The sequence below is a fragment of the Dasypus novemcinctus genome, chromosome 10, assembly GCF_030445035.2.
Source record: "Dasypus novemcinctus isolate mDasNov1 chromosome 10, mDasNov1.1.hap2, whole genome shotgun sequence".
Taxonomy (NCBI): Eukaryota; Metazoa; Chordata; class Mammalia; order Cingulata; family Dasypodidae; genus Dasypus; species Dasypus novemcinctus.
Window position 1 is genome coordinate 7,559,483 of NC_080682.1, and position 27,228 is coordinate 7,586,710.

The following is a 27,228-nucleotide window of genomic DNA, read 5'->3' on the forward strand; positions in this document are numbered from 1 at the left end:
CTCAAATCCATCAAAATGGAAGGAAAATTAGTTGCCAAGAAGGTCCTTCTTCTCCCAGGTCATCTAATTTGTCAAAGCTTGTTTGGCTTATCCTGAGTCTCTAAGCCTCTGCTGACTCCCCAGAGCTTTGCTTAGGTTACGTAATTAAGGCCCTGGTATCTAAGGTTGCCGCTCTACCCTCCTCTTTCACTGTCTCCTTGGTGATCCTGGAGGTGGATGTGGGCCTTTTTTTTTTTTTTTTTTTCCCCTTAAGTATTATGCTGGAAGACCCAATCCCAGGTCATCCGTCTAGTCCCTCATTTGTGTTCTTGGGTTATCTCCTTGCCCTGCCTTGTCCTGACTTACCTGCAGGCCAGTTTGGAAAGAGGAGAGGTGAGGGCCTTGAGATATGCAAGATGGCTGCGAGTACATTTCCACCAACTGTGTGGAGAGTGGGGCCAGACTGGGTATGTGGCATCTTCTCTTCTGCCTGACATCCATGGTCGAGGCTGCAGGAAAATTCCGTGATCTGGCTGTGCTGAGTCATGCTTAGTCTCTGAGGATGTGTGTGTCACCTTTCCGGTGTCTGTCACTGGCCAGCCCAGGGTCTGGGACAGTCTGCAGTTACTGTGAAGTGAGAGCAAGCTGCTGCTCACCTGCATTTGCACATCACTTTATGCTTCTCAGTCCTTCCACCAACTGGTGGGCTATTCATCAATATGACGCCTGTTAATACTAAATCATTAATAATAAAGGTATTATTCTGGAAAGCATTTTGCTCTTATGGATGAGAAAACTGAGGATCAGAGGGACTAAGTGATGTCGCAAGGCTTAGGTGACTGGTAAGTGGCATATCTGGGTGACGGTTGTGATGCCGCACCCCACCCCCACCCCTGGGCTTTTGTGTGATGCAAAGATTATTCAGAACTTACTTTGGAAAAAAAATTGATTTCCAGTTTATTAAAGTTATGAATTCAAATATCGAGTTCTTCCTTGGACTTTTTAAGTTTAGCCTATAAACCTTTCTGTTCTGTTTATGATTCTAAAAAATTTTAACAATCACTTTGAAGGAGCCTTTTGACTAATGTTTGGTCCCATTTGCAAACTTAATAAAACTCATTTGAAAAATTTTAATTGAATTTACAAATCATATTCAATTTCCTTTAATTATTTAATTTTTAGTATTTCTACTTGTCTGATTAAAACATCCCTAGTGCTTAAATAACTCCTGCAAATCTAATAAATTAAGCTAATTTAAATCCTCTTAAATATCCTAGTACTCTTTTTTTTTAGGATTTATTTCTCCCCCCTCTGTTCTCTGTGTCCATTCCCTACGTGTTCTTCTGTGTCTGCTTGTGTTCTCATTAGGTGGCTCCGGGAACCGATCCTGGGTTCTCGGGTGGGAGAGAGGCGATTATTCTCTTGTGCCACCTCAGCACCCTGGTCTGCTGCGTCTCTTATTGTCTCTCCTCTGTGTCTCTCTTTGTTGCATCATCTTGCTGCGCCAGCTCTCCGTGTGGGCCAGCACCCCTGCATGGGGCAACTCTCCTCCACAGGGCAGCACTCCTGAGCGGGGTAACACTCCTTAGCAGGGCAGCACTCTGCGTGGGCCAGTTCGCCACATGGGCCAGCTTGCCTTCACCAGGAGGCCGTGGGTATCGAACCCTGGACCTCCAATATGGTAGATGGGAGTCCAATTGCTTGAGCCACATCCACTTCCCCCAATACTCTTTTGTGTTTTATTTTCCAAATAGCTCTATTAAAGTATTATTGACATATAGTAAATTGTATGTGCTTAAAGTGCAATTTGATAGGTTTTGGCGTATATATACACTTGTGAAACCGTAAATACAATTGAGATTATGAACACATCCATCACCCTCAAAGGTTTCCTTGTGCCCCTTTGTAATCCCTCCCTCTCTGTTTCCCTCAACCCAAGTCACTTTAGATTAGTTTGCATTATCTGGAATTTTACATAAATGGAATCATATAGTTCGTATTTTTTTATGTCTTGCTTCTTTCTTAGCATAGTAATTTTGAGATTTTTTCCATGTTGTGTATTTTACTAGTTTGTTACTTTTTATTGTTAAGTAGTATTCCATTGTATGGCTTTCTCAAGATTTGTTTATCCATTCACCCATTGATGCTTGGCAATTACAAATAAAGCTTCTGTGAACGTTTGTGTACACCTCTTTTTTAGACATATATTTCCTTTTTTCCCAGGTAAATGTCTGGGAGTGGAGTGGCTGGATCATATTGTAGGAGTCTGTCTGACTTTTTAAGAAAACCTGCCAAACTGTCTTCCAAAGTGGTTGTACCATTTCCATTCGTACGAGCAGTGTATGAAGGTTCCAGTTCCTCCACAGCCTCACCTATACTTAGTCTTTTAAAAATTTTAGCCATTTTTAAAAGTGCTTAGTGGTACCTCATTGTGGTTTTAATTTTCATTTCCTTAATGACCAATGAGTATCTTTTCATGTGTTTATTTGTCATCTGCTAACAATGTTTGCTTTTTTCCCTAAAGCTTTATTTATCCTGCCTGCCCCCTCATTGTTTTGCACTTGCTGGCTGCTCTCTGCGTCCACCTGCTATGTGCTCTTCTCTATCTGCCTGTCCCCCTCTCCAGGTGGCACCAGGAATTGACCCTGGGACCTTTTGGAGTGGGAGAGAGGTGCCCAGTTTCCTGTGCCATCTCAGCTTCCTGGTCTGCTGCATCTCCCACCGTCTCTCCTCTGTGTCTGTTTTTTTGCTGTGTCATCTTGCTGCGCCAGCTCTCTGCATGGGCCAGCACTCCTGCACAGGCCAGCATTCCTGCATGGGCCAGCTTGCCCTCACCAGGAGGCCCTAGGAACCAAACCCTGGACCCCGCACATGGTAGACAGGAGTCCATTCGCCTGAGCCACATCCACGTCCCCTAACAATGGTTTTAAAGATTTATTTTTAAAATTTATTTCTCTTCCCCTGCCCCCCCCCCCCCCCCCCCCGTTGTCTGCTCTCTGGGTCTGCGTGCATTCTTGTCAGCGGTACCGGGAATCTGTGTCTCTTTTCGTTGTGTCATCTTGCCGCGTCAGCTTTCTGTGTGTGCGGCGCCACTTCTGGGCAGGCTGCACTTTTTTTTGGCGCCGGGCGGCTCTCCATGTGGGGTGTACTCCTTGTGCGTGGGGCTCCCCTACATGGGGGACACCCCTGCGTGGCATGGCACTCCTTGTGCACATCAGCACTGTGTGTGGACCAGCTCACCACACAGGTCAGGAAGCCCTGGATTTGAACCCTGGACCTCCCATATGGTAGGCAGATGCTTTATCAGTTGATCCAAATCCACTTTCCTCAAAATTATTAATACTGCAGTTTTTATTTTCTTAGACATGTCTATACTCAATCTTAAATCTTCCTGAGATTAAAGAAGTTTACCTAATAAATTAATTACATGATTTCAAACTATATTAAATTACTTTCCTAAGCAACTTTTGGAATTTCTTTCTCAACTGGATGATATTTCTTCTTGATTCAAGAGATCCCTGACCAGACTGAAAGCAGGTCTTGGCCTTTGAATCCACTGTCAGGCAGAGTCCTGATTCATTGCCATTTTTATCAATGAGAGTGGTCTCTCATAGCTCTCATACCTTAAATTGAAGCATCATATTGTCTAATCCTTCTCTTTTCAGGCAACTCTGCAGTTCTCCACCAGGCTGCTATACCATTTGATTGGATTCACTTCATCTATTTAAGGCTTCATTTCCTATCCACTGTGGCCACAGATTAGTGGAATTTAAATACCTGTTTAGATTCTATGTGTCTCCTGAGGCTTTGCCTGACCAAGGACTAATTCTAAACTGTGCCAGTGACTCAGGAGTGCTAGAATTCGAGTCCCAGTCTTCAAGTCCAGATCTGGCATCCCCCTAACCATACCCCCCCCCCCCCCGCCGCCACCTCCCAATATCACACATCTTTTCACATGCAGAGAAAAGGCACCTGATACTTAAGAGTTCTTGGTTTCTGGTCAGGCTTGGTTACCAAGACATTATGGCATCCAGAACCTGGCCTCTCCCTCGCTTCCCGGAGGATAGCTACCAGTCTCCTTGGAGGGACTATTGCTATGAAATTCTTGTTAGTGATTTGGATCTTGTTGGATGATAAATAGATGTGGAATGTCATTTTGTTTCCTGGTCACCATGTGTGGCCTCAGAAAACCTGTGGGTGATAAATGGGACCTGATTTAAAATTATTGATGCAGCCTTGCCCTCGCTTCCTTTTTATTTTCTTTTTTCCCCTTCTTGGTGAGGGTTTGGGAAGCATAAGTATAAGAGGAGTTGGCAGCAAGGGGCCCAAAGTCTGGTCTGGGCCCAAGAGGCCAGTGTCCTGGGAACAGTGGACTTGGAATCATTGAAAGATCTTGAGTGACAGCTGGGTGATCCTCTTAGAGAGATTCTCAACAAGTCCCCTCCTTGTGTCAAATGGGAAGTGACTTGCCCAAGATTGTTCAAACATAAGTTGGGTGTTAAAGATGTGTGGGCCTTAGAAAAGCAGAGAGGAGAGTAGCTATTAGGGTGGCAGGGTTGGTGTTGGGGATGGTGACTAAGATATGGTGAATAAAATTTTGAAGCCGAGAGTACGTCTTTAAAATTTGGGGGGGGGGGGGTAGATTGGGCAAGGAGCAGGTCATTTGTCTGAAGTGAATGGCTTGTGCAATGGCAATAGATGTGGGGAGAAAGGGCTAAGTGAGAGTTTGAGGCCAGAAATGAAAGTCTTTGAGTGTCAGGATAAGGAGGTTTTATTTAATCCTGTAAGAAATGGGAAGCCACTGAAGGTGTTTTATTTTTTAACTTATTATAAATACTCCCTCTTGGGAAGTGGAAGTGGCTCAAGCAGTTGAATTCCCATCTACCATATAGGAGGTCCAGGGTTTGATGCCCAGGGCCTCTGGTGTAGGCAAACTCGCCCATGTGAAGTGCCGGCCCATGCGGGCGTGCTGCCCCACACAGGAGTGCTGGCCGACATGGGGAGCTGGTGCAGCAAGATGATGCAACAAAAAGAGACACAGAGAAGAGACAATAAGAGATGTAGCAGAACAGGGAGCTGAGGTGGCGTGAGTGAATGATCGCCTCTCTCCCATTCCAGAAGGTCCCAGGATTGGGTCTGGAACCGCCTAATGAGAATACAAGCAGACACAGTACACACAGTGAATGGACACAGAAAGCAGACAATGGAGGGAAGGGGGAGAAATAAATAAATAACTCTTTGGAAAAAACCACAAAACTCCTTCTTCCTCTCTGTGATGGTTTGAAGCTGTATGTACCCCAGAAAAGTATGTTCTTAAAGTTAATTTATTTCTTTGGGTGTAGATCCATTGTAAGTAGGCTCCTTTGGTGAATGGCATCTTTATTTATTATTTTTATTTATTTCTCTCCCCTTCCCCCCACCCTGTTGTCTGCTCTCTTTGTCTATTTGCTGTGTGTTCTGTGTCCGCCTGCATTGCTGTCAGCAGCACCAGGAATCTGTGTTTCTTTTTTGTTGCGTCATCTTGCTGTGTCAGCTCTCCATGTGTGCCGTGCCACTCCTGGGCAGCCTGTGCTTTTTTCGCACGGGGCAGCTCTCCTTGAGGGGCGCACTCCTTGCGAGTGGGCCTCCCCTACATGGGGGACACCCCTGCATGGCAGGGCACTCCTTGCACGCATCAGCACTGCGTGTGGGCCAGCTCACCACATGGGCCAGGAGGCCCTGGGTTTGAACCCTGGACCTCCTATGTGGTAGGCAGACGCTCTCTCAGTTGAGCCAAATCCTCTTCCCATGAGTAGTATGTTAAGATGTGACCCACCTCATTTAGAGTGGATCTTAACTCTTACTGAGAGTTAAGAGAATGAAATTCAGACAGAGGAGAAAGCCACAGAAGCAGGAAGTTGAAAGCAATGAAACATAGAAGAGAAGGGAGAGACCAGCAAATGATGTCATGTGCCTTGCCATGGACAGAGGAGTCCAGGATTGTGGGCAGCGGGTCTTCAGGAAGAAGCCATCACCTTGATGATGCCTTGATTTGGACATTTGCATGACTCAGACTGTATGCTTGTAAGCTAATAACTTCCCGTAGTTAAAGCTAACACATTTCATTGTATCTGCTTTTGGCAGCTTAGCAAACAAAAATATCCCCTCCCCCATTCTCCCCCCACCCCCGCCCCATAACCTTTAATTTCATTTACCGTGCCTTTCATTCCCATAAGATCTGCTATTTCTATGTATGCTTTCAATATGTATGCTTTCAAGGTATTCTTTGTGCTCATCCAATGTCTTCTTTTTTTCTTTTAAAGATTTATTATTTATTTATTTCTCTCCCTTTCGCCCCCCCCCCCCCCAGTTGTCTGCTCTCTCTGTCCGTTTGCTGTGTGTTCTTCTGTGACCGCTTCTATCCTTCTCAGTGGCACCGGGAATCTGTGTTTCTTTTTGTTGTGTCATCTTGTGTGTCAGCTCTCAGTGTGTGCGGCGCCATTCCTGGGCAGGCTGCACTTTTTTTCACGCAGGGCGGCTCTCCTTATGGGGTGCACTCCTTGTGCATGGGGGTCCCCTACCCGGGGGACACCCCTGTGTGGCACAGCACTCCTCGTGTGCATCAGCACTGTGCATGGGCCAACTCCACATGCGTCAAGGAGACCCGGGGTTTGAACCGTGGACCTCCCATGTGGTAGGCAGATGCCCTAACCACTGGGCCAAGTCTGCTTCCCCAATGTCTTCTTAATATCCTAATCTCTTTAGCCCATCTCATTGAATTTATTAAGGAAATTTGTTTGAACATCTATGATTAGTTGTCTCAACTCCCTGATGTCACCTGGAGGTTTATCTTGTTCCTTTAACTGGGCCATAGCTTCCTGTTCCTTGGTGTGGATTGTAATTTTTTGTTCGTGTCTTGGCATCTGGCTTACTGGAGTATTTATTCTGGGTGCAATTTTCTCTTTAGTTTAGGGCTTCCTGTGCTTTCTCCCTTGCTGGTTGTATAGTAGGAACCAAGGATGTAGTTGGTGCTATAAGCTGTGGAGGCTCAAGCTGCTTAGGGTCCTTCCCTATTTTTTCCCAGTGCTGTTAATTACATTCACATTATTATTTGACTCAGGAATTCCAATTTTAGAAATGTAACCTAAAGAAATAATGGGACTAGGGCACAATGACTCTAGATTGTTCATATCAGCATTATTATAGGAGAAAATGGGAAACTATCTAAATGTACATCAAAAAAGGATTGTAACCTATGCAGTCTTTTCAGTGTCATTCAATGTCACTGCCTTTAAAATAAAGCTATTGCTTCAAATTTATTACTATAGAACAAAAGCCATGATGCTTTTACACACAAAAAAGGTACACTGCAAAACAGAACGTATAATATCTCATAATTGGTTATTCTGGAAGACTATACTAAAATGTATCTTTTTCCCACCTGGATGCTGGAATTATAAAATGATGTTTAAAAAAATTTTTTTAATAGAGTAGGGTGCAGTTTATGACGCCACTTGGGACTTAAGATTGAATACTGTATTATCTTCCCAGCTGCTAAAACAAATACCAAAGAATGGGTTTATTTATTTATTTATTTATTCATTCATTCATTCATTCATTCATTCCTAGGATGGGTTGATTCAACAGGAATTTATTGACTCATATTTTCAGAAAGGCTGGAAGGCTTGCTTCCTTCCAGGGTCAGTATCTTCTGGCTGGCTGGCAACCTTTGGAGTTCCTTGGTTTTTCTGTCACATGGCAATGCATGTAGTAGCATCTTCTCCTTTCTCTTCCTGGTTCTGTTTACTTCCAGCTTCTGGCTTTTTGCTGTGGCTTTTCTTCCTGTGTCCAGTTTCCTTGGCTTATAGGGGTATATTGGATTAAGACCCACCCTCATTCAGTTTGGGCATGCTTTAACTAATAACATCTTCAGAGGCCCTGTTTACAGATGGTTTCAAACCCACAGAACCAGGGATTGAGACCTGACCATGCCTTTTGTGGGAGACCTGAGTCAGTTCCCAACAGATACTTAATTATCAGGGTTCTATTTTAGCCCTCCTCCTCTCAAAATTGTTCTGGGGGATGAAAACGTCTGTCTAAATGCAGTTCAGAACTCTGGAAATTAACCAAAGGCTTGCAACAATTTTCAGTGTTTATTTAAGAAAAAAAGAGTGGCCCATACGCAGGAAAAGAAGCAGCCAATAGAAAATGCCCCTCAGGAAGCCTTTATGTTGGACTTACTAAACAGATTTTTTTTTGGTGATTTGGGGAGCATCTTCAGTGTGTATATATGTATATATATGTATGTATATACAGTCACTCATTCATTCATTCATTCATTCATCTATTACATCTAAGAGGTTCAACAAACTCCAAGTAGGAGAAACTCAAAGAGATTTACACGTCAAACAAACCGTTAAAACCAAAGACAGAATCCTAAAGCAGTGAGAGGTATGACTCATCTTGTACAAGGGCTCTTCAGCAAGATTAACAGCTGATTTGTCATCAGAAACCATGGAGGCCATAAGGCAGTGGGGTGAACATAAATGCCAAAAGAGGCCAAGCCTTCAATAGTAATTATTTGCCCTCTGAGTCTTAGATGGTCCTACCCTCTTCCAATTTCAGGGGTAACATATGAATTAAGTTGCTAAATAATAACTACTCACACTTGACCTGTGGGGCAGGAAGCCTATCTTTTTACTTTTTAAACCAAGTTTTCCTCCAGCATCATTTGTAGAAATATCCAAGAAATGCTGGGAAGCGGATGTGGCTCAACTGATAGTGTCTGTCTACCATATGGAGGGTCCAGTGTTCAATCCCCAGGGCCTCCTGACCCAGGTGGTAAGCTGGCCCATGCGCAGTGCTGCTGCGCGCAAGGAATGTCATGTCACACAGGGGCACCCCCGTGTAGGGGCCCCACAAGGAGAGCCACCCTGCGTGAAAAAAGTGCAGCCCGCCCAGGAGAGGTGCCGCACACACGGACAGCTGATGCAGCAAAATGATGCAACAAAAAAGAAACACGGTTTCCCAGTGCTGCTGGATAATGCAAGTGGATGCAGAAGAACACACTGCGAATGGATGTAGAGAGCAGACAACAGGGGGGAAGGGGAGAGAAATAAATAAAATAAATCTTTAAAAAAACAACAAAAAATCAGAAAAGAAATGCTTATATGTTCCAGCATGCCTGGAACATAATGAGGGCTCAAAAATATTTGTGAAATGAATGAAATCCACTGGGGGTTCCTTATATATCTATGGCCAGTGGTCTAACCACTGTTTTCTGCAGTCACCTTATTCTCCCTCCCTCAGGGCTGTTGCTTCTCTCTACCTTCAACGTATACACAGACCAATCCGACAACTTCTCAAAGTATAGCTTTAAAAAATATTCCCAGGCCTTTCACTAAATTTTACTGAATGCTTAGGGATAGCAGAATGGAATTAAAATACAGGAAAAGTAGTTTTGCTCCCAAAGGTGAATTCAACCTCATCACTTGAAAAATAGAACACCTGTCATATCCTAACAATGGCAGCCTCTCTTCACTTATCAGCCATCAAGGTTTCAACAAATATTGGGGTCTAATCTTAGCACATCCCAGGACATCACTCGGAGCCAAGTGCTGATGTTCTGTGGCTTTTGTTGTTGTCGATAATAATTCCTTGTATTTGTGTCGCACTTTACACTTTTGTTATTTAATTGAACAGTTCCACTGTTCACTGGGACTGTTTTAGGTAATGGTTTTCTTGTTTATGAATCATGGACCTGAGGTCGAGAGAGGGTAAGTGAGGTTCAAACTTTGAAGCAGCACTTGTAGTTCCTGATCTAGGGCTCTCCCTGCCATTCCACAGGGTGTTAGAATACAGCATCACAGAGTGTTACTGCATGGCACTGAAAGACCAACCAGAAATCCTTTGTCTTAAGTAGTAACTTAAGTTGATCTCTCGGTGCTTGCAATTTCTGTCACAAGAGCCATTTGTCGTCACTTGGGCTTGTGGCCAGTTGGGAGTCTTAACTTGAAAAGAAAATGTCAACTCTGTCAACTCCTTAGTCTGGGGCCTGCTTGTGGCCAAGCCACGTTCCCTGAAGCTGTTTCAGTAAGCCTTAGGGTTTTTCCTCAGCCTTTCCAGCTTTTGCTTACCTCTTTCAGCTGGTTGTAAAACTATGGTTTCTGTTTTTGCTGACCTGAGCCAGTTTTCCATCCCTTTATATATGTCTGATATTTTTAAATGGCAATTTCAATATTTGGCAGAATAAATTCCCAGTGATCTAATCTGGAGTTTTCTCAATTGCCTGAATGGTTTAAAAAGGACAAAAGTTATATTGTACATTAGTCCAAAAAATTATTCTTTCCTCAAGCATTTCCTCTGCATCAATGGCATGCACAGCTCTTTACCAGATGATGCTCTAAGGCTACAAAAGGACCTGATGATGTGGCCCTTGCCTTTTGTCACTGTTCCTGTGGCTGGGGAGAAAAGCAACATGTGCTGGGGTAAAATCCTGTGCTCATTCAATACTGACTAGTAATTGAAACAGTAATTATTACTATATACCAAGTGCTGTTTCTGTGCCAGGGAAGATGCTAAATCCAAGCATACGTGTAGGGAATTCTCAGGAAAACGGTGTAGCAGTAGCTAAGAGCATGGGATCTGGAGTCAGGTGGACAGGGTGAAGTTCGGGCTTGGCCACCCCTTACCAGCCCTGTCACTCTGGCAAGTTCCTGAGCCTCCTTTTTTTTTTTTTTTTTTAAAGATTTATTTTTATTTATTTCTCTTATCCACCTCCCCACCCCCGTTGTCTGCTCTCTGTGTCCATTCGCTGTGTGTTCTTCTGTGACTGCTTCTATCCTTACAAGTGGCACCGGGAATCTGTGTTTCTTTTTGTTGCATCATCTTGTTGTGTCAGCTCTCCGTGTGTGCGGCGCCATTCTTGGGCAGGCTGCATTTTCTTTCGCGCTGGGCGGCTCTCCTTACGGGACACACTCCTTGCACATGGGGCTCCCCTACATGGGGGACACCCCTGCGTGGCACAGCACTCCTTGTGTGCATCAGCACTGTGCGTGGGCCAGCTCCACATGGGTCAAGGAGGCCCTGGGTTTGAACTGTGGACCTCCCATGTCGTAGGCGGATGCCCTATCCATTGGGCCAAATCTGCTTCCCTCCTGAGCCTCCTTAAGCCTTGGTTCCCTCATCTATAAAATAGGGGCAATATGACCTTCCTCATAGGGCTGTTGAGAGGGATTAAATGAAATAACTTCTGTAAAGTAGCCTGGCGTAGTGCTTGGCACCTATGGATACTTCCTGACAGTGGCTATGTTAATGGGAGCAGTGTAGAGCAGTGGGGAGCATGGAGAGCAGCTGCCAGGGAGCTCACTGTAGAGAGGAGAATACGTGAGTCCAAGATCTGCAGAATAAGGCAACTACATCAGGGTGGTGGGACTCTGAGGTGAGGACTCCTTAAAAGTGCTGTCCCTTGAATGTGTTGTGGTTGGGGCAAGCACACAACACAGTCATGGTGACGAGGAAACCCAGGCATTGGGCAAAGGACTGATTGTACTGGCCTCACTCGTGGGGAGGAAGACGATGTCGGTCCCACAAGGGCAGAGATAAGGGTTTGCTTTGCTCACTGCTGAACCCACAGGACCCCTGCACTTAGGAAACACCTGCTTAAAGAATGGATGTTGTTGGGGTGTAGTGAGAATTAAGGCCAGTGGGAGCTGAGGGGTTGTTCATTCTTTGATTACCCAGCTACATGTTTGGATTTGGAAAAATGAGAAGCCTCTGAGGTGATTGAGCTGGTGAGCACCCAGAGGTGAATGAAGTTTTGGAAAAGTTTTGCTAGTCTAGTGGGCAGGCTTACCTGGAAAGGCGAGAGTCAGGAGGGGCAGGGTGGGGACCAGCTCCAAGGAGGCAGTTGTTGCAATTCAGATGTTCCACAAATGATGGGAATGTGGACTTGGAAGTGGTGGCAATGGGACGGAAGAAGCAAATACCTAGTGTCCCTGAAGAAGACTTGCCAAGGGAGTAAGAGGAAGGAGGACTTGCAGAGTTTTGATTTGTGACTCTGTGTCCATCCTGAACTGCCCACCTGGAAGTAAACCCCTTTCATATGGTTGAAGGTAGCTGAGCCCACAACCTGAGGCCAGGGGGAAAGTGGGAGACAAATAGAATTAGAAAACTGGGATGGGGTACCATCTTTTTGAGATGGGCTATTAAGTCCAGCTCAAATTTTCCTGAGAAAATTGAGTTACCTTAAGACCAGAGAGCTTAGTCTTGAGAACTTTTCTGGAGATGGTATTTGCACCAGGTGTGTGAGGCTGCTACACACTGCTTCTCTACAGAAGTATTGGGAAAAAGGCCTGAGAACATTTCCAGAGAGGAGAAAGATATACCAAAGGCCTAAGATTGCTGAGCTGATTTTTTCCAGCCCTGGCCTCAGCCTTTCTCCTTCGCTGACAGTTGATGAGAGATGAGATGAGAGAGAGAACAAAGACTCCTGTGGCTTCCAGGGCCTCTGCCTGGGGAGGCTAATCTGAAGAGAGCTGCCTTCTGGGATCTTGGAGCCTTCCTTTTGCTTCCAGGGCCTGGTAGATGGAAGCTGAAGCTGTCTGCCAGCAAACTGCTTTACGCCAAGTAAAACAATGGTGTGTTAGTCAGCCAAAGAGGTGCTGATGCAAAATACCGGAAATTGGTTGATTTTTATAAAGGGTATTTATTTGGGGTTGATTACAGTTACCAGGCCATAAAGCACAAGTTACCTCCCCACCAGTTTATTGCCACATGTTGGAGCAAGATGGCTCTGTAAGGGTTCAGGCTTACCGGGTTCCTCTCTTCCCAGGGCTTGCCTGTCTCCAGGCTCAGCTGTTCTCTTAGCTCCACAAGGCCAGCTGTAGACTATTAGGTGAATGGCTTATTTCTCTTTCTGGGGCCTTCTGTCTTTCCTCACGACTACTACGTTCCTCTGTGTGCTTACTTCTCGGGGCTGCAGCTCAAGACTCCAACCTCCTTCTCTGTGCTGCAGTTTCTCTGTTTCTACTGATGTGGCCCAATCAAAGCCTTAATCACTATTTAATCCAGTAAAAGTAAAACCCCTGAATCCAATACACTCTAATACGCCCAGAGAAAAAGACCAGTTTACAAACATAATCTGGTATTTCTTTTTGGATTTGTCAGTAATATCAAAATGCTACAAATGGGTCTGTAGATGTTAAATTCCAGGGGTTTAGGACATTTTGTTGCATCTTTTAGGTGTGCAGTGAGGATGGCATTTTGGAGAGAGGGGTTCTCCCAGGAGACCCAAAATATGAATTTAAAACTCTGGTTTCTGTTTTTCTCTGAACAACTCGATCTTCCTGGTGCCTGTGCTGGGACTTTGGCATGGGTTGCAGATGGGTCGCAGGGCTGGTGGGTGGGCCCTGAGCTGCTCTCCTGTGTGGCTGAAGCCAGAGGTGAGGGATGGCAGGCTTTCGTTCTAAGAAAAGATCTGAGCCTAGTCCTGGGTCTGCCCTCCTTCCTTGTTGACTTTACAACTCTGAGTCGGTGTCCTTTTCCTTCATGGCTAGCTTTTCCAGCTGGAGAGAACACACAGCTTTCAGAGGCTTCCCCGCCCCGGGGGGGGGGGGGCAGAGCAGTTCTGGGGCAAAGTGCAGAAGGCAGACATTCCCAGTAGATTTCAGCCACTACTTCTTTGAGAATTTTGTCCCAGATCGGTCAGGTCCATAGAGTAAGGCCCAGGGTCCAGTCATTGACCGGCTGCTGCTAAGGGACTTTGTGGGACTCTGGGTTTGGATGGGCTGGAATTCCACCCTCAGTGAAAGCACTGCAGGTGCTGAGTGCCTTGCACACTGCAAACTGAGGTCCACTGGCAAAGGAAGGCCTGGTGTGAAGCAGAGAGCTCCCTCCGAGTTCTATTCGACCCTGGTGGAGTCTTAGAACAGTATCTTGGCACCAAGTGGTAGCCCAGAAGGTTAGTGTTTAACCTCTGAAATGTAGTTTATTTTAGCTAAATAAGACTTGCACCTGGAACAAACATTTAAATGTACAAGTCTCCTTTTGCTCTCTGTCTCCCAGTAACCTGGTTCTGCTCCTGCTCCCTAGAGGCTGCCTCTGTTAAATCACCTTGGGTGGTCTTCAGAGGTGGTGTGTGCATTTAAAATAGAAATATATTTATATATATATATATTTTCTTTCTATACCTCCTTTCCTCCTCCTCCATCTGCTCTTTGTCCTTTTTATTTAACAATATATCTTAGAAGTCTTTCTATGTCACTATAGATAATGCTGCCTCATTCTCTAACGGTTGAGTAGCATTGCATAGTTTTTAAAAAAATTTTTTTAAAGATTTATTTATTTCTCCCTACCCCCTTGTTGTTTGCACTTGCTGTGTCTGTTCATCTTGTTTTTAGGAGGCATTGGGAGCTGACCTCTGATCGGGGAGGGAGGTACTTAATCACTTGAGCCACCTTCGTTCCCTGCTTTGTTGTGTCTTTCATTATGTTTTTCCTCCCTGTGTCTCTTGTTGCGTCATCTTGTTGCAGTAGTTTGCCACACCTGCCTGTTATGTCAGCTCACTGTCTTCTTTAGGAGGCACTGGGAACCTCTGCTCCCTGCTTTGTTGTGTCTCTTATTATGTTTTTTTTTTCCCCTGTGTCTCTTTTTGTGTCAGCTCACCATGCCTGCCTGTTGCACCAGATCACTGTCTTCTTTAGGAGGCACTGGGATCCGAACCAGCGATCTCCCATGTGGTAGGTAGAAGTCCAGTCACCTGAGTCACATCCACTTCCCTAGTTTTTTTTCCCCATTTGTTTTATTGTAACAATATTGCACTCTAATGGAAGACATATAAAAGACATAGTAGATGCCTATGTCCCTATCTCGCAGGCTCAGGAGTAGAATGTCAGGTCCATAGAAGCCCTGACCTACACAGACTGATGATAATCATTCTTTTGATTTTCTTGATGGTTTTACCACCTATGACCTCTAAATAATTTAATGTTTAGTTTGGCCTGTTTTTGAACATTATAGACATTATAGACATAGTCAGACTGTATATTCTGTGATTTGCTTGATTTTGCCTTTTGCTGTTCATCTGTGTGGCTGCACTTAGTGCCATTCATTGTCACAGCTGTAGAGCTTTCCACTCTTTGTATGTGCTTCTGTGTGTTTATCCCTTCTATTGCTGAGAGGCCTTTGATCTGTTCACAGCTTTTTGCTCTAGGAACAATACTGTGGTGAACATTTTTTAAAAATTAACTTTTTAATTAGAGCGTTGTAAGTTTACAGAAAAATCAACAGAAAGTATGGAGTTCCCATATACCCACCCCCTACAGTTTTCCCCATTATTAACACTTCGCATTAGTGTGACAGCTTCCTTTCCACTGATGAGGAGGAAGCATCATGTTAGTACCTCTAGCCCATAGTTTATAGTAGGGGTGTGAGCATTCTCGACATGCTTCCTGGACATACAACAGGAGCTTCTCCGGGGTGTGAGCTGCAGTGGAATGGCTGGGTATGATCACTTCTAACTTTTCTAGGCTAGGTGAAACTGTTTCTCAATGTGGTTGTACTAATTTACCCTCCCTGCCACCAGCAGGTTAGAGCATGGAGTATTTTCTGAACACCCAGAACTGGAAATTGGGGCTGTAAATCTGTGTGAGAGCCTGCTGTGATTATAACTTCTTGGGGTGAATTTTTTCTGTTTGTTTCTCCAACAGCTCAGTCATAAGGATTGGGACAGTTGATTTTTCTTGTCAATAGCTCTTGGGTGGAGAGAAATATATCAAGGATATTTCTGGTTCACTCTTCCCCCACGAGAATACCCATTTTTGGAGTCCCAACTTTGAATGGGGGTAAGGTCTCCCTAGACTTCCCATCTTGGGTCAGCTCTGGGCTGTGCCCTTGTTCCCTTTGGGGCTTTGGAAAGCCAACCTCAGGTTTGCCTGGTTCTGCAAAGGTCCTCAGAGCAAACACCAGCTTCAGTATTTACTTACCTCTTTGGGTTTCTGTTTCCACTTAGATTTTGGCCTCAGTGTTCCTTATTTTCTTGGCAATTTGTTTATGCTTTTAAGAAAAATGTAAAATTATGTTAAAAAAAGTATATGTATATTAAAAGAAGGGATGGATGGTAATCTAACCCAAGTGGAAAAACTTGTTTGTGCTTGAATGCTGGCAGCATCATGGTGGTATAATGGAGGTGGTTTGGGGCAACCCCCACCCCCACCCCCCGCCACATTGGAGCATTTTTTTTTTTTAAAGATTTATTTTTTAATTTCTCTTCCCTTCCTCCCCCACCCCGGTTGTCTGTTCTCTGTGTCTATTTGCTGCATCTTCGTTGTCCGCTTCTGTTGTCAGCGGCACGGGAATCTGTGTTTCTTTTTGTTGCGTCATCTTGTTGTGTCAGCTCTCCATGTTATGTCAGCTCTCCGTGTGTGCGGCGCCATTCCTGGGCAGGCTGCACTTTCTTTCGCACTGGGCGGCTCTCCTTACGGGGCGCACTCCTTGTGCGTGGGGCTCCCCTACGCGGGGGACACCCCTGCGTCGCACAGCACTCCTTGCACACATCAGCACTGCGCATGGGCCAGCTCCACACGGGTCAAGGAGGCCCAGGGTTTAAACCGCGGACGTCCCATGTGGTAGATGGACGCCCTAACCACTGGGCCAAGTCTGCCGCCACATTGGAACATTTTGATGCATGGTCTGGTAATCTGACCTACTCATTTCAAACTCATGTGACTCAAATTTGTCCCAGGAGATCACTTTGCGAATTTATAATGATGGATGAGATGGAATCTCTGGGGTCTGCCCCTTTCAGCTTTGGAGACCTAGAGGGACATGGTTGCCATCTGTCCCCAGGAGGTCTTGCTTGACGCGGAAGGTCCGCTCCAGCAGTCGCTAGTATAGAGAGCAGGAATTCACACAGGCAACTGTTAATACATGTCCCAAGGGATTTTGAAATGATGTTCACTATTTCAGACCCTGGTCTCACTTGTCCCTACTTTAACATAATGCTTTTTCCAAATGTGTTGCTATTTTAGCCTTTTTAAAAATTTTATTTATTTATTTTTAATTTTATTCATTTTGTAAAAATATTACATTAAAAAAATATGAGGTCCCATTCAACCCCACCACCCCCACCCCACCACTCCCCCTCCCCAGCAACACTCACTCCCATCATCATGACACATCCATTGCATTTGGTAAGTGCATCTCTGGGCATCTCTGCACCTCATGGTGAATGGTCCACATCATAGCCCATACTCTCCCACTTTCCATCCAGTGGGCCCTGGGAGGGGTTACATTGTCCGGTGATTGCTCCTGAAGCACCATCCAGGGCAACTCCAAGTCCCAAAAACGCCCTTCTGAAATTCCCCATAGTTCTCACATTTCTAACATTCCTGGGTAGACTCTGTGAATACCACATTGTCATTCTGCTGCTGCTAAGTTCATCTTGGTAGGTGTTAATTTCAGGCTGACCTGATTTTTTTTCTTTTTAAAAAACAAAACCCTTTTTATGTTGTCCTTCTGTCATCTGGATACCAGAAGGGCCCTCTGATTTGGAAGACATGCAGACTATTATGTTTTTGTAGTGCCTTACCATTTCCGAAGTGCTTTCATGTGTGCTATCTCATTCAGTGCCTTCCTTGCCTGTACATTTTGGAGGATTAGCTTCTGATTTGACAAGTTTCAGCGACTGAGTCCCAGCCAGGTTCAGTAACTTACCCTTTGGACACACCAAGTATAGACCAGCTCTGCTTCCAAAAGTAATTGGGCCTCCATTTCCACGTTTCTATTGACAAAGAAGAGAAGGTAACTATCACTGATGTGTTCATAAATATACAGCTCTTATATTCCAACTCAACATTCACTTTTTATAGAACTCTACCTTATACGTAATTATATTTATTTATTAAAACAAAAAGATTTATGTTATTTATTCATTGCCCCCTTCCCCACTTGTTGTCTCATTGTTTGCAGTCACTGTCTGCTCGTCTTCTCTTTAGGAGACACCAGGAACCCAACCTGGGATCTCCCATGTAGGAAAGAGGCACTTAATTGTTTGAGCCACCTCGGCTCCCTGGTTTGCTGTGTCTCTCATTGTCTTTCCTCTTTGTGTTTCTTTGTTGAGTATCTTGATGCATCAGCTTGTGGCGCCTGCCCTGTACACCACCTTGCCTTCTCCCAGAGGCCCTAGGAACCGAACCTGGGACCTCCCATGTGGTGGATGGGAGCTCAGTCACTTGAGCTACATCTGCTACATATTTAAAAGTTGAAAAGGAACTTTCCTCCAAAGTCCTTGTTTTTTCTCATGTTCTCTTTAGAAAGTGCCCATTTTTTCTTTCTCACCTTCTCTACATGGATTTTGCATTTTTTATTGTCTCGGTTCTGTGCATCACCTTCTGTGTTCAGCCATTGTAGTTGTCACATTTCTAGAGCATTCTGTGGAGCTTTGCTTACTGCAGTGTAAATCAGTTGTCCTCATGCCCTTGTCCTGTCTGTAGCGAGTCTCATTTCCCTTTTTAGTTCTCCACTCTCCAGCTTCTCCTCCTTTGCCATAGAAATACCCTTCCTGCTTTGACATTAGCCTGTCCTGCTGTGCTCATCACATACCTTCAGTTTGTTCTCTGGACCTGGTTAGGCATACATTTCCTAGGCTTGCTTTTTTAAAAAAAAATTTTATTTATTGAAGTATATCACTCATACATGAACATACATAAACAATAAATGTATAGTAATAATTGTGAACTAACCAAACATACTTAACATCATACAGTGTTCTCATACCTCACATTACCACCAATACCTTGCATTGTTGTTGTTAAACATTTTTAACTAATGATTAAAGAGCATCCTCAAAATATTACTACTAACCAGGGAAGCCGATGTGCCTCAAGTGATAGAGCTTCCACCTACCATATGGGAGGACCCAGGTTCTATCCCTGGGGCCTCCAGGTGAAAAAGAAGAAGAGAAATTGTGCCCGCATGGTGAGCCAGTGCCCGTGAGTCACACAGCAAGATGATGACACATCAAAAGGCAGATAGGGGGAGAGTCAAGGTGAAGTGCAGCAGAAACCAGGAACTGAGGTGGTGCAATTGACAGGGAACCTCTCTCCACATCAAGGGTCTCCAAGATCGAATCCTGATGAATCCTAGAGGAGAGAAAATGAGAAGAGAAGACAACGCAGACAGCAAAAACAGCAGGGCAGGTGGAGGGAAAGGGGGAAAAACAAATCAGTAAGTAAATAAAAATCTTAAAAAATATATATATATATTACTACTAATGAAAGTATCTCCCCCAACCCACCCTATTATTATTATGTCATTTATACATAAACATACATAAATAATAAGTATATAGTAAAAGTTGTGAACTTACAAAGCAAACATGCATAACATACAGGTGTCCCATACATTAACCCTCAACCAACATCTTGCATTGTCACTGGCATTTGTTACAGATTATGAAAGAATATTGTAAAAAAAAATTTTTTTTTAAAGATTTATTTTTTATTTATTTCTCTCCCCTTCTCCCCATTGTCTGCTCTCTGTGTCCATTTGCTGCATGTTCTTCTGCGTCCACTTGCATTATCTGGCAGCACTGGGAAACTGTGTCACTTTTTTTTTCGTTGCATCATTTTGCTGCGTCAGCTCTCCATGTGTGCGGTGCCATTTGTGGGCAGGCTGTGCTTTTTTCACCTGGGGCAGCTCTCCTTGTGGGGCCACTCCTTGTGTGTGGGACTCCCCTACACAGGGATGCCCCTGTGTGGCATGGCACTCCTTGCATGCTGCAGCCCTGTGCAGCCAGCTTACCACATGGGTCAGGAGGCTCTGGGGATTGAACCCTGGACCCTCCATATATGGTAAACGGATGCTCTATCAGTTGAGCCACATCTGCTTCCCATCAAATCTTACACTAATTATAGTCCTTATCCTACATTTAGTGAATTTTCTCCCCAACCTACCCTATTATTATTTTTAAAATGTATTTTTATGGCAGAAGTTGTAAACTTATAAAACAATCATGCACATGTGCAGAATTTCCAAACAATACCCTTCTATCAACACATCACACCGTGCTGGAATATTTGTTACAGATTATAAATAATATCATCTGATTGTTACCACGTCCGTAGTGTTCATTTGGCACACATTTTCCATACTGCCCCATTATCAACACAGTACATCTTTAGCATAGGTATAAGAATATTGTATTATTACTGCTAACCACAGTCCCTAGGTCACTCCAGTTCTTTTTCCCCATGCTTCTCTACATTCCTACCACCCTGCAATAGTGATGTACATTTGCTCTAACTAACAAAGGACACTCTTGCATCTGTACCATCAACCACAATTCTCATCCACCTCTTGATTTACTGTGCTATTCAATTCCTAGGTTATTCTCTAGCATTCTGTCAAATGACATTTACATACCTAAACTACCATTTTCAGCCACATCCCCATTTATAAACTAGCTGTTAACTCAGCTACGTGTTACCATTCACGATATGCATTTCCACCCTTTTACAGTAAAGCTAATTAAAACTTCTACATACATTAAACATCAGTAGTCCAATCTCAGTCCTCCTCTTATCTCCTTGAAGAATCCACCACTTACTACCTGGTCTTGAAGATATTTTCCTATAATTTCTTCTAGAAGCTTTATGGTTCTTGCTTTTACTTTTTAGGCTTTTGATCCACTTTGAATTAATTTTTGGATAAGGTGTGAGGTAGGGGTTCTCTTCCCTTCTTTTGGCTATGGATATCCAGTTCTTTTAGCACCATTTGTTGAATGGACTGTTCTGCCCATGCTGTGTGGGTTTGACAGGCTAGTCAAAAATCACTTGACCGTACATGTGAGGGTCTGTTTCTGAACCATCAGTTTGGTTCCATTGGTCTATGTGTCTGTCTTTATGCTAATACCATGCTATTTTTACCATTATAGCTAGGTAATATGATTGAAAGTCTAGAGATGAGTGAGTTTGCTTTTCCTTTTTAAGACGTTTCTGGCTATTCAGGACTCCTTACCCTTCCAAATAAATTTGATAATCGTGTTTTCAATTTAAAAAAATGCTGGTGAAATTTTTATTAGAATTGCATTGAGTATATATATCAATTTGAGTAGAATTGACATCTTAATGATATTTAGTCTTTTAATCCGTGAGCATGGAATGTTCTTCCAGTTATTTAGGTCTTTTTTTATTTCTTATAACATTGAGTTGTGGTTTTCTGTATACAAGTGCTTTGCATTGTTGGTTAAGTTTATTCCTGACTATTTGAGTTTTATCTGTCATATTTTATTTTCACCACTCTTTTGACACTTGTAGTTACTTTTATTAATATAATCTTCATTTCTAGACTCTCTTTCAGGCCTCTCTCTCCTCTCTTTTCTTTTCAAGCTCTAGCACACCCTTTAGAATTTCCTGAAAATCTGGTCTCTTGGTTAGAAATTGTCTCTGTTTCTGTTTATCTGTGAATATTCTAAACTTGCCCTCATTTTTGAAAGACAGTCTTGCTGGAAATAAGATTCTTGGCTGGAAGTTTTTCTCTTGTAGTATCTTAAATATATCATACTATTGTCTTCTTGCCCCCATGGTTTCTAGTGAGAAATCAGCACTTAATCTTATTGGGTACCCCTTAAATGTTACGCATTGCTTTTCTCTTGCTGTTCTCAGAATTTTCTCTTCTGTCTTTAGCATTTGACATTCTGATTACTATGTGTCTCGGAGTTGGTCTCTTTGGATTTTTTCAGATGGGAGTACGTTGTGCTTCATGGACATGGATATCTGTGTCCTTCAATAAATAAGGTTGGGAAATTTTCTATCATTTTTTCAAATATTTCTTCTGTCCCTTTGTCCTTCTCCTTCTGGGACACCCATGACATATATGTTTGCACATCTTTTGCTGTTCATTTAGTCCCTGAGACCTTGTTCATTTTTTTCCATTCTTTTCTTCATCTGTTTCTTTTGTATGTTCACTTTCAGAGGCCAAGCTGTAGAAGAGCCCAGTGCCATTGCTTTTTTGAATGATGCTGATGGCTTAAAGAATGGTTCCCTCTTAGAATGGGGCAGTCATTTGTTGAGTGAAAGGACAGCTATCTATGGCCATTTCCACAACCTTCCTGCCATTTTTCTGCCTGTGTAGATTTCAAGCCCCAAAGCCCATTTCCCACCTTCCCTCCTCTCATTTAAATTAGGACTGTCCAAAACCCCTGTACTTGTTCAGAAAGTCTGTGCTGGGATTATAGCTGTTAGATGGGCTTTGCACCCTCACCTCATTCATAGGCACAGGGGAATTGTAATTAGGAAAATGACGGTTCTCCTTTCCCTTTTTAACTGAGTTGGGGAAGAAGAAGGAACCCTGTTCGAATGTTTTCTCTTTGTAGAGGCTCCTCAGTCCAGAATTCTCAAGGGTAGCTTTAAACTGTGGGAGAAAGTAAGATCAGAATTTTTGGATTTTTAAAAAAAAATCTACTGTTTTTGTTGTTGTTTTGTTTTGTTTTATTTTTTTAAGATTTATTTATTTATTTTTCCCCTTCTCCTCCTCCTGCCCTACTGTTTTTGCTGTCTGTGTTGTCTTCTCTTCTCATTTTTCCTCCTCCAGGATTCACTGGGATTTGATCCTGGAGACCTCTGATGGGGAGAGAGTTTCCCTGTCAATTGTGCCACCTCAGTTCCTGGTTTCTGCTGTGCTTCACCTTGACTCTCCCCTTGTCTCTCTTTTGATGTGTCATCATCTTGCTGCATGACTTAATTGCGCGGGGCACTGGCTCACCATGTGGGCACTCGTGCAGGCACTGGTTTGTTGTGCAAGCATGCTTTCTCTTCTTTTTTCACCAGGAGGCCCCAGGGATTGAACCCAGGTCCTCCCATATGGTAGGCAGAAGCTCTATCACTTGAGCCACATCCACATCCCCCTGCTGGTTGTTTTTTTCCCCTTATTGAGAACTTAAATTCCTATAAAAGAATGCAACAGTAAAACAGTAATGGCAACTTCATTGTTATGTTCACCTTGGTCTCTACATTTATCTCTACTTTCTTACGGGCACTTTCATTTTACAGATAAGAAGCTCAAGGAGGTGAGCTACTTGCCCAAAGTCATTTAGCTCCACTTCAGACCTCTGACCTGAGGATCCACACGTTCCCCCTACCACACCACACTTGCGCCTTCATTGCTATTAGATCAAAACACACCCACCCCAGAATGCTGTGTGTTTGTGCTCTGATCTCTCAGAATAGCGCCAGGTTTTCTCTTTGTCATTTCTATGCCATGTGTTTGCAAAACCTTTGACTCCCTTTTATTTTTCCTACCCTAGTAGCTTCTAACAAGATACCTGGGGTCTGGGAGCAGAGCCTTGGCCTGTTTTTCTTCTGCTCTGGTTTCTTCTTCAGAATGCTGCTTCTTTAAGACTGCAATGAAGATAAAGATAATCCTGCCAAAGGGCTTGAAGAAATGTGAAGGAGAAATTTTTTTAACCAGCAGCCAAGGAAAAGGTTGTTTCCACATTTGTTGTCCTGGGTGGAAAGTGGGTTATCTTCCTTCTCTTGCAGAGGAGACAAGTGTCTAAATGGATACAGTCAGGTGGCAGTTAAGCCAAGGACAGAAGTAAGGCATCTTGTCCTTGGTTACATTTTCTCTGTCTCATGCATGTATTTCTCTGCATCGAATTTAAAATTGAGTCTAGGCTTAGCTTCCTTCCCTGCAGAGGTCAGAGTTCTGTTCCCTGGTGGAAGGAAGAAGGCCAGCAGGTGAGGCTGCTTGGAGGAACAGCTCTGAGATCGTGGGGTGGATGGGAAAGGATTATTGGAGTTGGCCTTCTGCCCTTTCTGAAGCTTCAAATGGGCCCCTGGGTGATGGCCTGTAGGGAACTGCCACTTTATGCCTCTGGTTTTAGGTCTGTGCCATTTCTCCTCTCCCCCTATGCTTGTCTCAGCCCCATATCCTGAGATCTGAGTTTCCTTCCAACATTGGGTCCACATTTGAAGCCCTCCTCCATTTCCAGCTTATAGCTGGAAAAAGAACGTGGAAGTTTCTGCTGCCCGGAGGGGGTTGCCAGGTCTTCCTGGTGAATACTTGTGGTTATGAGGAATGGCCCTGCTAATGAATAGCCTGGCACACTTCTGCAGGGTGTTTTCTGGCAAGGGCAGTCTGAGAACACCACCTTGCTTTCCCCACCCCTCCTCTACCCTTCTGCGCCGAAAAGAGACGTGGTATATTCTGGATCCCCGTTAAAATAAAATTGGCAGTCCCTCTTTACTTATACACACATGCTCTCTCTCTGTCTCTCTAATTTGATTTCTCCAGATTGAACCAGCCTCATTCTGAATCTGTTCATTCATTTATTCATTCAATAAGGGTTTTGGGCCAGGTGCTTTGACAATCTCCATTCTCAAGGCTGTACCTCCTTTTCTGAACCAGCATCACTTGTAGAAGTTTGGGTCCCTGGTTTGCCCTTTAACCTGATGCCCATTTTATAAACATAGAGCTTCCTCTTGAATAATATAGTATCTCCTCCCCGAGAGGTAGGGCCAGCTTTTAATTCTGATCCTCACTGCCATACTTCATTATTTTCTCAGCAATGGTGCCTTTGCTGTTTGCTATTCCTAGCACAGATCTGCGGGATTGGTCCAGTTACTGCTTCTGGCCTGGGGCCATTAGACTGTTGTCACTACCTTTATCCCTACCTCCCACAAGCCAATGGCTCTTTGCTCATTCCCAGCTTGTCAAGTGCTGCTTACTGCTCCTGGACTTCTTAAGAGAGGCTCTAACATCAGCATACAAGAAAGGCTCCACCCAGGGCCAAGCAGAGGTCTTCTTTAAGGGTGCGAATGCAAGGAGAATTTGGGAATAGAAAATTTTTTGTTCCATTCTTTTTGCCTTTTGAGACCTACCGAGATGACTTGAGATAGTCCAGTCGGGCCCATGGTGCCAGGATTATCTGGGGCTTTTCCAGGAATTCTCCTAGAACCCTCTAGTTTTTAGGGGCACTGGAGGGTTTCTGGGTGAGGTCCAGCTTCTTTCTGAGCTGTCACTTAAGAACTTCTGGAGAGAAGAGGTTGTCCCAGAAAGAAGTCCTGGGGGTCGATGTCCTCTCTGCCCCTGCCCTCTCTGGTTGCTGCAGCTCTGCTTTGGGGCCAGGATGAGTAGAATATCTGGAGGCCACACACGACTCAGCATAGCTTGGAAGTGGGAGGGCCTTTTATTTAATCTTTTGCTTCTTGTTTCCCCACCTACACTTAGACCCCCACGTCTGCAAAAAGTACATTTTAGAAGTAGAAATTTTAACAGCAGAGGCCTATGACGGGCTGGAGGTGGAAAGAAGAAATCTAATTGTCTTGCACACAAATTTTTCTTGAATGCAAAATTCTTCAGGAAGAGGAAGAGAGGGTTCCACCTGTTGTTTCCCTCACCAGCCAGAGAGCTCACAGGCTGCTGTGAAGGATTTTTTAGTTGTTGATGGGAGCTGAATAAGGGATAAGAAAACATACTAACCTGGGTAAGAGCTGACAAGCTTCCAGCTTCTCACTCCTGTAGCAGGAGGTCCTCCTGGGCGATCCCAGGCTCTGGGTGGCCACCCTTTGATAAGAGTGCTGCAGGCCAGGCACCCCTAGCTCCAGGTCACACATCTGGGAGCTTCGGAGGATGGGGGCTGGTTCATGCTTCCCCCACCCCCTTGTGCCCAGGGCAGGGATATCTGCCTGCTTACCCTCTCTGTTTTTTAGCATGAGACTTCCAAATACATGTCATGGAAATCTAGGAACATGATGTGCTGCTTCTGGAGAAATAGCTTCCCCTGAGTTTCCCACCATTGAGGCCTGCTAAGGTGTGATACTGGTCCCTGACCAGCAGCCACAGGAGTGGGAGTGCTGCTATACACTGTGTCCTGAGTGCCCAGCTGTGGCTCTGCCCCTCACCCAACAGCTTCCACTGAGGGGACGGCCCCTGGCACAGCCCTCTGTGGGATGGAGCTAAATCACCCCAGGAGCCCTGGGGGCACTGCAGAATCGCTGGGCACAGAGTGGTCCAGGGGACCCTGTGGAGCCGAGAGAGGCTTTCTTCCACTCACCATTTCTTTGCTCCACAACTGTTTATTGAACAGACACCATGTTCCAGGGAAAAAGAAGGACCCAGCCCGATCTTGTGTCATCAGGGAGGCTAGGGGGAAGGCCAGTTGCTGTTGAATTACAGCTGTGAGAAGTGCTGCAAAGGGAAAGCTCGGTAGGGAGTGAGGGCCACTTCACCCAGGCTGGTCCTGGCGGTCAGGGGCAGCCTCTGTGCAGTGCAGTTATCTGCTTACCCCAGCAGCAGCCACTGGGTGTGGCTCTTGGCAGAACACAGGCAACCTTAGGCAGGTTTCAGCAACTCTTTCCTTGAAAAGGAGTGCAGGGTGAGAGGAGCTCCTGCTGGCAACCTTTCCCTCCCTCTCTGGCTGGAGTCAGGTTGCTGGAGCTGTCTGTCCCCTGGTGAGCCCCTTCTCATTGGTGCACCTGGTGCCCTGGGCAGCACTATTAACCAGTACCTTGTAGTGTCATTGGAGGTGACAATAGAAATTCCCTGAGGGAACAGGACCAATTTAAAGTTGAATTAGATTTCCTCACTGAGGATTGTGGGAAGATGGCAGAGTAGGAAGCCCCAGGAATCAGTTTCTCCATTGAAACAACTGTTGACCCGGCAGTAACTGTCTGAATCAGCTATTTTGAAACTCTAGAGTCTAGTGGAACACTGCAGCACCCGGGGAAGAGCTGGAGGAAGAGGCTGGTAAGCTGTGGTAAATGTTGATGAATTTCACCTTCTGCAATGGACACGGCTGTCTGGGCTCTGGGCTCCTCGTGCAGCTTGCCTCGTGCCAGGGCAGGCGTTAAGGGTCTAGACTGCTTGTATCTGGGAGTATGTAGTCTGATTGCTGATCACTGCTTTTGATGAGCATCTTCAGATCCCTGGCTCTGAGGGCCATTGTCTCAACCCCCCTCAGGGAAAAGCAGCAGAGGAAACTTAAAGAGGCAGTATCGCTCCCCCCCCCCCCCCTTTACTTTTTCCATTCCCTGTTTGGGAGCAAAATTCATTTGGAAAAGGCACAAAATTGATGGCTCCACCCCTAACTACTATGATGGTGATGATGATGACAACAACGGTGACAACCACTATGACCAAAAAATCTAGCAACCCCAGATGAGTGGGAGAACCAGATTTCCAGAGTTATAATAACATAATGCTCAGAATGTCTAGCTCTCAACCAAAGAATTATAAAACACACAAAGAAACAAGAAAGTATGGCACATTCAC

General features: G+C 44.6%; 1 protein-coding gene across 8 annotated transcripts in view; it reads left to right on the top strand.

The window, feature by feature from the left end:
* The window catches only part of PC (pyruvate carboxylase), a 110,275-nt gene that overhangs the window by 6,915 nt on the left and 76,132 nt on the right, over positions 1-27,228 (top strand). For 2 of the 8 annotated variants that reach the window (XM_058305118.2, XM_071217942.1), the window contains one exon: positions 19,070-19,182. The exons of the other annotated variants lie outside the window; for them this stretch is intronic. The gene's annotated coding sequence lies outside the window, so the exon portion shown is untranslated. The remainder of the gene's footprint in view (positions 1-19,069; positions 19,183-27,228) is intronic. 8 annotated transcript variants of the gene reach the window in all.